The sequence below is a fragment of the Vicia villosa genome, unplaced genomic scaffold (assembly GCF_029867415.1).
Source record: "Vicia villosa cultivar HV-30 ecotype Madison, WI unplaced genomic scaffold, Vvil1.0 ctg.001498F_1_1, whole genome shotgun sequence".
NCBI classification, from domain to species: Eukaryota; Viridiplantae; Streptophyta; class Magnoliopsida; order Fabales; family Fabaceae; genus Vicia; species Vicia villosa.
Genome location: NW_026705641.1, coordinates 480,409 through 492,752, shown reverse-complemented (window position 1 = coordinate 492,752; position 12,344 = coordinate 480,409).

The following is a 12,344-nucleotide window of genomic DNA, read 5'->3' as shown; positions in this document are numbered from 1 at the left end:
TTTCTTCCCCAAGCACCACATTTAGTTTAAACTCAATAACCTTATGAGTTGTCATTAAGAAGACCCGTTAGAACGAGGAATAATGCAATTTCAGATGATTATGTTGTATTTTTTCACGAACATGAGGATGGCATTAGTTTGACTGAGAAAAATCCTATCAACTTTAGTCAAGTGTTGTAGAGTCCAAATTCTCTTAAATTGGGTGATGTCATGAAGGATGAGATGAAATCAATGGCTGACAATGATGTTTAGGATCTTGTTAAACTACTTGAAGGAAAGAAACTCATTGGTTAGAAATGTATATTTAAAACCAAAATGAATTCAAAGGTAATATTGAGAGATATAAAGCTCGTATTGTCGTCGAAGCCTTTACTCAAAAGGAAGGTGTTGATTATAAAGATACTCATTTTGTAACGATTTATAAGCAAAAGTCAATATTTCACACTTATTAACAAAATTCAAATTCTAATGTCTCTTTTGGAATATGTTTTATGGAAAGATGCATAAATAATTATAATTGATTGTTGTTTTTAGAAGAAAAAAAGGAGGGAGGAAGCCAATTAAATGCAATTTGCATTTATTTCAGTTTGGGAAAAAATTCATTTTTAGAATAAAATGCTTAAGGCTTTGATTAGAACAAAAAATAGAAGCGAGAGAGACATCAACGAGAGCGTAAGAAAAGAAATGTCATATTTTTTCGGATTGATGAAGCAGAGAAAGAAGGAAGAGTGATTAAATTGATGTAAGGCCCCCATATTTTAACTTCTTCCTAAAACTGAGAAGAAATGGGGGGGGGGAGAACGCTTACTTGCTTATATTTCTCCTTATTTATCCCTTTCTCTTATGTTCTACCATCACAATATATATGTATATTTTAATTTAAGGATATTTTTGTCTTTTCAAAAATAGTTACACTTCTCTCTCTCTCTCTTTTATTTTTCTTATACCTCTCTTATAACAAATAATCCATCAAATATACTCTAGTTATCATATCTTTCTCTTTTCCTACACCCTCTCTCACCTATTTCTCTCTTCTCATTTTCTCCTTATAACTAATCATATCCTAGATGAAATAAAGTTGATATTTTTTTCTTATAATCTGTAACAAGAAAAATGTGTATTTTTTGTTTATAAATTGTTACGGAGGGGGTACTTTCTATCTGTTTTCTTTGAAAGATTCTTATAAAATCGTAATGGGATTAGCAGCTCATTTTAAGTTAGAGCTGGATAATATGGATAAAGACTATGTTTCTAAATAGAAACATTGAAAAGATGATACATGGTGCAACCAGAAAACTTTGTGTCAAGTGACCCAATGTTTGTGGTTTGCAAGGAATTCACCTATAGACTTAAAAAAATTTCCCTTCAATGGCATTACAAATTTCATCAAGTTATATCCTCATTTGACTAATCTAGATGATGATTGCGTGTATCAAAAGTTTAGTGATAGTAAATTCATTTTCTTAATATTATACATAGATAATAGTGATGGTAACATACAAAGTTTGGATAGGGTACTATAGTACTTGTCTTAATACTCACATTTTGAAAATAATCTTTGTACTCAAACGTATACTCGTGTAGGCGTCAATGTTTGTACTTGTACTCTAAGTACTCATATCCATACCTATTACCCGTATTTCTAGTCAAAATAAATCGATCAATTATAAAATCTCATATCACTTTAAGTTTTTAACAACATTAAAAAAAATTCAAAGATTTTATTGTTGAATTATGATATAAACGAACACTTGTATTAAAATGTGTAATAGTTTAATAATTATATACTTTTTAAAATTGATAAACAAACCTTTTAATATAATAATTTAATTATAATATATAATTATATATTGTTCGAGTATGAGACAGGGTGGATACTGAGGTACCCGTACCCTCCACCCATATTTGGTAATTTTAATCAGTAATTATCTATGTCCATGCTCATACCCATTTGACGAATTTTTATCTTGTCCGCTGTGGGCATTTCTTTGCAGGTACCCATTAGGTATAAGTCAAATTGTCATCCCTAGAATATGATATCCTTTTGGCAAACAATAATATAGGCTTATTGCATAAAACCAAGAGATTTATCACAAATAATTTTGAGATGAAAGATCTTGGGGATGCCTCTTTTGTTTTAGGAATTCAAATACTTAGAGATCACTCGCGATGTATGTTAAGATTGTCATAGAGGAGCTATAGTGGTATAATTTTGGACATATTATCCCTGAAAGAATAAACATATAGACCATTCATTGCTAGGGGATACAAGCTTAGTCTTAAATAGTGTCCTACTATGGACCTTAAAAAGGAAGAGAGACATAAGGTTCCTTATGCTTCAACTATAGGGAGTCTTATGAATGTCCAAGTTTTTACTCGTCCCGATTGTAAGAGTTCTTGGAAGATATTTGAGAAAACCTGGTATGCAATATTGGATTGAAGTTAAGCATGTAATGCACTACCTGGAGAGAACTAGAGACTTCTTATGCTCACTTATTAGAAGTCAGATAACTTGGAGATTGTTGGGTATTTTGACTTTGATCTTGCAAGATGACCGAATAACACATTTAACATTTGGTTACATCTTCATCTTGGTTGAAGAAGTCGTATCTTGGAAGTCTACCAATAGATTTTAGTGGCTCCCTCAACCATGGTAGTCAAGTTTGTGGTTTCCTTTAAGGCATCAAATCATGTGACTTGACTGCAGAACTTTGTCACATGCCCACACATTGTTGGGAGCATCGAGATGCCCCTGAAAGTTTATTGTGATAATAATGCATATGTGGTATATTAAAACAACAATAAGAGATATATAAAGTAAAAAATTTAACGAAATCAAGTTTCTTGTAGTGAAAGAAAGAATTCAAGAGAAAAAGATTTTGATATAGCATACGGGGACAAACTTATTGCTAGCGGATCCACTAACTAAAAGTTTGACACCTAAGGCTTTTCATGGTCAAGTTTCTAATATGGGTATTGGTTTTGAGATTGTCTTAGATTAATGGTCAAGTTTCTATGTTATATACTTTGATTTTATTTTGCTACAATCTTTATGTTATGTTTGATTTTCTACATAAATAAAACTTATGAAGTATTATCGTTATAATAATATTAAGTTTTTGTTATGTGCAAATATTTTAATTTTGAATTGCTCTAAGGAACTTCATTTTGTTATGTGCAAACATTTTAATTTTGAATTGCACATATGAAATTTTAGTTTGACCTGTTGGAACTATGCATGATTTAGAGATGACATTTCATAAAATTTCCATGTCACTCTTCCATATAGATTTATGTCATCAAGTATATTGACGTGCCGGTCGTCGAAGTTCTGTTATGTTATATGTCAGTGACAATAGCCATAGTGGTCTAATGATTGATGAATGAAGTGAACCAGATTCTAAAGTTGAAATATAAAGATGAATAACATTTGAGAGTATGCATAAATAACAGTGATATAATTATTAAAATGTATTGCTCAAGTGGAGGATTATTGAAATATTTTATATCTAAATATTATTTAATCATTATATTCCAATAACTATGTGGGCATATATCCTAGCATATAAGTCACTGGTATACATCAATGCCATATTCATCTCTCTATTTTCTGAGCTTAAACATGTCGATTGGGCATAAAGGTGTGTTGCTTTGACGATATTATAAATTGTCCCTGGAGAGGAGAGTATCTTCGAGACAAGGCAACTTGCCTCTTATCCTTTATAACTGTGATGGAATATTAATTTTATTCTAAATAAAATTACGGTTATCGGGTTTCGAACCCATGACCTAAATATATATCACAATGGGTGTTTAAGATAACTATTGTGATAGATAGAACGCTACTTAGTTTATCACCACATTCAGACGCGTGTGGTGGAAACTTGCATACAATCACACACTATCTAACAACAGACGTACAACCGTCATTATATGTATATCACTACTGTTATCATATGTGTTTTTTGTAGTATTGTTTAGAAATAATCATGAAATACAAAGGTTAGAGACAAGCAACAAGCAGTCAATGGCTTACATAGTTCTTCCTCAATCACTACTCCTAATTCCTTCTTGAAGTCTCTCAAGATGGGGAGAAATGATTATTTGCTTATGTACAATATATTGAGGATCATAGCCTATATATAATGTGATGATCAATTAGGATTCTCATTATTCCAAAATGAGTCATCTTGACATTCACTCCTATTTGAACTCATACCCAACTAATTTATTAATTTATAAATATAAATATAATTAGCCTTTTTAACTTTATTTTGATCACTTAATTGATTAAGATAGTATTAATATAAACAAGTTGTTGATACTTATACATCAATAATTAAAAAAAAACGGTTAAGACTTTTAATTTGATAAATAATATATGAAATTAATTATTTATCAAATTAAAAGTCTTAACCGTTTTTTTTTAAATTATTGATGTATAAGTATCAACAACTTGTTTATATTAATACTATCTTAATCAATTAAGTGATCAAAATAAAGTTAAAAAGGTTAATTATATTTATATTTATAAATTAATAAATTAGTTGGGTATGAGTTCAAATAGGAGTGAATGTCAAGATGACTCATTTTGGAATAATGAGAATCCTAATTGATCATCACATTATATATAGGCTATGATCCTCAATATATTGTACATAAGCAAATAATCATTTCTCCCCATCTTGAGAGACTTCAAGAAGGAATTAGGAGTATTGATTGAGGAAGAAATATGTAAGCCATTGACTGCTTGTTGCTTGCCTCTAACCTTTGTATTTCATGATTATTTCTAAACAATACTACAAAAAACACATATGATAACAGTAGTGATATACATATAATGACGGTTGTACGTCTGTTGTTAGATAGTGTGTGATTGTATGCAAGTTTCCACCACACGCGTCTGAATGTGGTGATAAACTAAGTAGCGTTCTATCTATCACAACAGTTATCTTAAACACCCATTGTGATATATATTTAGGTCATGGATTCGAAACCCGATAACAGTAATTTTATTTAGAATAAAATTGATATTCCATCACAGTTATAAAGGATAAGAGGCAAGTTGCCTTGTCTCGAAGATACTCTCCTCTCCAGGGACAATTTATAATATCGTCAAAGCAACACACCTTTATGCCCAATCGACATGTTTAAGCTCAGAAAATAGAGAGATGAATATGGCATTGATGTATACTTGTGACTTATATGCTAGGATAGTACATCCTACAAGGTGCAACATGTATACCCTAGAGGTTACCTCATACATAGAGTGTTCCACCAGTGTCTGATACATCTTCTAGAGCCAAGAGAAATGAAAGTGAGAACCCTTGTTAAACCTGAACTCCTCCACGACCATGGCCTTGGTAACCCTCAAGTACTACTCAACCATAATATATGCAAGCTCCGGGTTAATGAAATGAGCACTAAAAAAGTTACCTGCAAGAGTAAGATGGAACAAACAGAAGACATCATCCATGGTAATCCTTATCTCATCAAATGAAAGATGAAAGGAGGATGTCTTCTTATGCCATCATTCAACAAAAGCGGAAAATGGAGCGTCGAGCATGGTCAACAAATAGTCCACCAACGAAAGCATAATGACATTAACGATAATCTGTCTGACCTCATTAAACATTTAGACATCTGATAATTTCTTCAACTTCCCCCCTTGGGTGGGCTCCTTTAACGGGGCGCGGTCTTATAATAATTAAAGTATAAACCATAAATTATTTTTAATTAATCATTAATTAATAAGAAATTAAAATAAAATAGTTATATCTCTCTGCCATAGTCTAAATGCCACATGTCGACATATGCGGTGAGCAAGGTACTCTCACTAGGTCCTTAAGAGAAGCCCCTATATGTAGACGACTTTGTATTGGCCTAAGTCGTCACCTCTATGTCAGTCTGAGCCTCCACCTCAGTGTCATCTTGAACCTCAATCCGAGTCTCTATATCCTCCTCAACTTTTGTCTATGCATAGTCAACAACTGCAACATCAGACTATGCATCAAGATCTCTAACTCGTCCAATTCTACCCCATCTACGCTAGAGAGTACGAAGTGCGCGCGATTGCTCAATCCCCCTCATGTGAGAATCGGTGGAGACTACTATATCTGCCTGAATATGTGAATCCTCTCTATCATCTGCCTCGGCATGAAAGCTCTTTGCAACTACTCCCTCAACTCTATTAATCCGTCTAGAAGCAATCATGTTGTCTCTTCCTTTGATCCTCATTACAGTAAAAAAAGAAATATGTACTAAATTTTTTAAAAATTAAAAAATAAACATGGCTTTGCCTATATTTAAAAAAAAAATCTGGTTACAAACGACTTCTTTCATTGAAATTGTTGAAATATACGGTACACATATATGCACTTCTATCGAATTTTTCAAAATGCATGTTATTTTTATTGAAATTTTCAAAACTCTGATATAATTGCACGTAAGTTATAGGATTTTACCTGACATTTAAAAAATGTAGAAAAAAATTCATTGTTTTCCTAAAAATGTGGTATGAATATTAAAATGCCGGTAAATTAGTAAAGTTTAAAAAAAAAAAAAAGGACTTGTAAGAATTCGGTAGAACACCAAAAAAAAAAAAGGACTTGTAAATTGCACAACTTTTATGAAAGGTCTAAAAATGACAAATCATATATGTGACTTTTACTTTACTTTTTTTTTTTTTTAAGCAAAAGATATTATAGTAAAAGACATAATTTTAGGGGGTGTTTGGTTAAATTTTAAGGGTGTTAGAACAAATTCTAATAAAAATGAACTTGGGTCCAATTTTAGACTACAAAGTTGGGTCACAAAAACTATCCATCAGATTCCATACATTCAACGTATGAAGACTACAAAACTTTTTATTTATTTATCCAATCAAATAATTGGATTTTTATAAAATAAGTGAATAAAACTTATAAAATTTACTAATATAATTATTATTTTGATGAATTATAAATTAAAGTTTTTAATATTTGTAATTTAAAACATGAAAAAAATATAAAAAGAAAGATGAGGAAAAGACACATTTATTTAGACAGACAATTTTTAATATTGTATTTCGATAATTATTGTATACTCATAGTCATAAGCATGGACATAAAAAATTTTGTTTAAAATTCAGAAAACATATAAACATATAGTGTCTGTGTTAAATTTGGCGTGAAAAATATCTGTCAACAAAGATATACTAAAATAAATAACATACATATATAGACCGATAAAATTTTAAATATATTTTTGATTTTTTTTATTTATATAAAATAATTTTTTATCTTTCCATTTAAAAATTGTTTCATCAATTTTGATTTTCCTTGAGTTTTGATTCCCCACATCATTCTATTTTAACGTTCATTTGTTGATGTTAGAATGCTTTCATTGCTTGTAGCATACATTTAATATGACATATTGATAAAACTATCTCTAAAGTATAAGAGCTTTGCTATGCTTACATTCAAATTCTCTACACCGTATTTACACCCATAACCTTTATAAACTAATTTTTATCATGGCACAGAAATTAAGGCAAAAAATATTATTAAAAAAAATAAAAGGTGTGTTAAACCGTATATAAATACGGTGTAGTTGTAAATTTTGGTGTAAAGCTAGTTTTTCTCAAAGTATAATATAGATATTAAATTAACCCATGAGACATGCAACATCACATCAGCATAATTGACCTCAGAAAATTTAAAACTGTATAAGAACATACTTTGAGCCAAAACACACACTTCTTTCGTTTGTGCTTGGACATGACAAACTTGAACATTTCCTCAAGATCATGTATGCTATTACTTAGAGTTTCATCCACCTCAGTTAGGGGTGTTCAAAAATATGGATAACTGAATTGTATACTTAAATTGAATTGCATTGTACCATAAAAAAACTAAACCACTTAAATGGTTAATGAACTGAACTGTTTAATTTATACAATTCAACTTCAGTTTAAAACCGGTTCAGAACCAATTTCAATTTATAAATTGGTTTTATTATATAATTAGTTTGTCATAAAAAAAATAAAAAATCAATTAAGAATAAAAGTAAAATTCTGAAAATAAAAAATTAATTTTTTTCTAAAATGTTAAAAAAAAAAAAAACTTCTTTGTTTAAAGTAAAAAATATGTTTTCACTAAAAACAAAAATAATTTTTTTGTGACAATTTATTACATTCAAGCCATCATCAATTATATGAGAGTACTATTTTCTTAGATAACTACAGAAAAAAAGTAATTATAAAAAATTAAGATATAAAGCAAATTAAGATTTGATATTTTGTGGCAATAGACTTACAATCTGAATCGCAGTATTAGCATAAGGAAAATTATGAACAGAAGTACACAAAAGTCTAAGAAAAGTAAGGAAACATTGAACAGAAGTACACAAAAGTCTAAGAAAAGTAAGGAAACATTATGTCATAGTGGTAATTTGGACATATTAAAGAGGAGTATTCATTATGTGCACCGAGTCGGTGAGGAAGGAAGAAAGAAAGTACTGAGGAAATGCTAAATAGAGAACAAGGGCCATTACTGAAAAAAGAACATGTCTGAAAATAACAAAGGTCTTAAAAAAATTTGAAAATAATATTTTTTACGATTTTTTTATTGAAAATAAAATATTTTTTGAAAATAAAAAAATTTTCAAATAATTCTTTTGAAAACTTTTTCTGAAAATAAAAAAACTTAATTTTTTTTAAATAAATATTTTGAAAACTTTATTTTTTTAAATATAAAATTTAAATTTTTTTATGAAATTAATAAATTGGTTTTAAAAGACTTCAAATTATAAAATTGGTTTAAAATTATAAACCAGTTTATAAATATAAACTGGTTCTAAACTGGTTTTAAACTGAATTGAAACCATTTTAACAGTTAACTGAATTTTTATTGAAGTGGTTATTTAAAACTGAACTGAACCATAAATATGGTTTGGTTCAGTGCAGTTTATGAACCATGAACACCCCTAACCTCAGCCATATTGGCCCAAAAGTATTTAAGGAATTACATATCTTTTTGAATCACACCAGCTTGATTGGGAGCAATTAAATCTAATTGCCTATTTTTAACTACAATATCTTTAATATCATCCTCAACATTGTCAAACTTGATTTGCATCTACAACTTTAGAAAGGGAGCTCAAAGAGTGAATGTCAAGCCTATTTCCAATTAGGTTGTGGGGACTTTGAAGATCCAAAGAGTTAGTGTTTTCAACTTGAACTTTTGTAATGACAATAAAGTTTTTAGGAACATTAGTAGTATGAGCAGAGTCAAATTGTTTCAATCATTGATTCGCATTGAGTTGAGCACCTTCTATGTTTTGAGTAACTATGTCAATTTGATCAGCAGGGCTTGATATCATGGGGGCCTTCCCCTTATCAATCCTAGCCATTATACTAGAACCTTATGCCTTAATTGCATGGACATGTCAATATTAACAATGATTCTAACAAAATGGCCAAAAATTCTATCAAACCTAAACTTATTTGTTATATCATTAGTGCAAATTGGGATTCCAATACTACTTGACATAACAAATACAATTTTAGCCTCTAGTATTCTTAAGATAATCCATAGATTCGGATCCAAATCTTATTTGTTGTTTGCTATTGAATGCTCGAATTGAAATCACATCCCCAAGTAAATAAATTCAAAAGGTCTAATTTAAAATTGTAACACCCCAACCCCAAATCTACCCGGTAATTATAATAAAAATCAGAGTATAAATTGCAAACAACATTCATTTGAGGTATCACATATTCGTCATTCAAAAACAATTATGGCTTAATTGCCTTCATATAGATACATAGCACGTAACTTAAAACGGACAATTAAATCATTATTAAAAAATCACTTTGTTTCAAATTAAATAGTTAACTCGCAGCGGAATCATCAAACTTCATAAATATTCTAATCAAATCGTAGCATCATTGCACAGTAACTTTAAGTTACAATTTAAAACATAATTCACTTAAAAATTCAGCAAACAAATTAATAAATAAAACAATCGCTTTATCCCCCCGAGTGCTACGTATCAGAGCAAGACACCAACTCGATTAACAGCAATTAAAGACTTCATAAAATCACTTCAAATTTCCATCGCTATCTTGAGTACCTGTCAATTTCCCATGGTAGGGAAACATCATTCAGAAAGGGTGAGATATCTACCAATATAAACAAACGCAGGATAAACAATATATTAGAATTTAATCATACAAAATTATCACGTTACAGCTTTCAGACTACATTTATAATAACAATTAACCTGAACAGTTATAATTAACAAAAATAAATAACAACAACATATTAATAGTTATAACAACTATTTCTCATCTTCCAGACAATACCTGTCACAACACGTCATTAGTATAACAATTTATAATTACAACTCCATATTATCACAATTTAACAACAACTCAAGTCACATCACATCACAATTAAATCACACTCATGCCACATACAATGAGACTCTACAACTGCACATGCATGTGGTACCCAGGGCTTCAGCCCCCATCGCCAATTGCCAGTTAAACAGAGGCATCAAGGCATAAGCCTTCGTCACTAATTTGCCAATCCAGGCCGTCGCCAAAAATGCATATGTATATGAATGCAACAAACACACACAACAAACAACATCATCGTCACAAGGCATAAGCCTATATCGTCGCTATACTAATAAATAGAGGTATACATCGTCACTGAAGCATCCTTCAACTTCGCATAAAATAACAACAATTATCACCACAACAACAACTAATTTCATCGAATCAACACGACAGAATCACAACAAATAATCAGGAATAATTTCCTACGAATTTAACCCCCACATATCATTCATCATGAGTCCGGTTATAGAGTTAGAACCCCACCCCTTACCTTGTATTCGGAGTCCATTCTACAATTCTACCGATCGAAGCCATCTAGCCTTAGCTCCCAAACATTGCCTCTTTTCATTCGAATAAAAAGCTGAAAATTTTCCTTAATTTGCAGCTACAGTGCGATGATGATATCTCACAACTCAGACCTTATTTTGAAGATCCCAACGGTCAAAAGTTATATATAGGTGTTGCGAACCTACCCACAAAATTTGGTGACGATCCAACGTTTAACGAATCGGGGATCTTCGATTTAGTGAGACTGCTGCAAGAAAAACGGGAATGAATTTCTCTCCTATTTTCTCTCTTCTCTACAACTTCCCATAACAAATTCCCCAAGACTTTTTCTCTTCTAATTAGCCTAATCCTTATCTTAACCTAATTTCATTAAATCTATTGGGCCTAACATTCACACCCCACCTTTTACTACCACCATCACTTAATTAAGTCCATATAATAAATCTAGTATTTCTTCAATACTATTTCTACAACTTAATCAATTAATTAATCGACTAATTAATCATAAAAACCCATGTCAACAATTCTCAACACTCCACAAATTCAATAATTAAATTCGAAATAATTTGAATGTATATAATTAAATAATTAACTAAATACCGGGTGTTACAAAAATCTAACTTGTAATTGATTTGACACTTCAAACATCTTCCATAAAAAAGAAATTGAACTCATAGAAACCTCTCCCAAGAGAGGTTATGTCTCATTTATCTATTGAATTCCAACATGCTGATAACTTGTCAAGCAAGGCATTTACTCGCAAGAGGGTAATTCTTTTCGGCCAAGTGATTCTTCCATGTAGATTGTCTTTGCAAGACTCAATTAATGCCAAGTGTTCATCCTAAAAACTTGTAATGGCCATACGATCACCTTTAATGCAAAGGCGCGTTTGTTGACTCATGGGAATGTCACAAACATCATTCAAAACTTGGGCAAAAGTTTTCTAAATGCTCGTGACTTTGATGGGAGGAATTGATGGTATGCATGGAGAAGAGAGTTGTAGAATTAGAAATTTCCAATTGTTGATAATCATATTTGAGATGTCAGGAAAGATGAACCATAAACTTAGAAATCTTCAGAGCGAAGAAAAACATTTTATTTTCCAAATTCAACCGATGTGTATGTTGGGGAGTCCGGGAGAAGTTGGGAGCACCAATAAGACTAATGCTCCAAGACCGCAAGAAAGTGACTCTACATCTCAACCCAAAATCTTAAGGTGTTAGGTAAATTGGTCATCTCTTTTATAAATCCAACATTCCATCCATTCAAAGGCAATGTGGAACTTTAATCATTCACACTTGCACTCAACATTCTCCCCCACAAGTGTGAGTCCCCACATCCTATAACAGGATCCAACACCGGATCCAGGTCCCGCTCCCCCACCAAGCCGAACCACGACTCTGATACCAATGTTAGGGAGTCCGGGAGAAGTCATGAGCACCAATGAGACTAA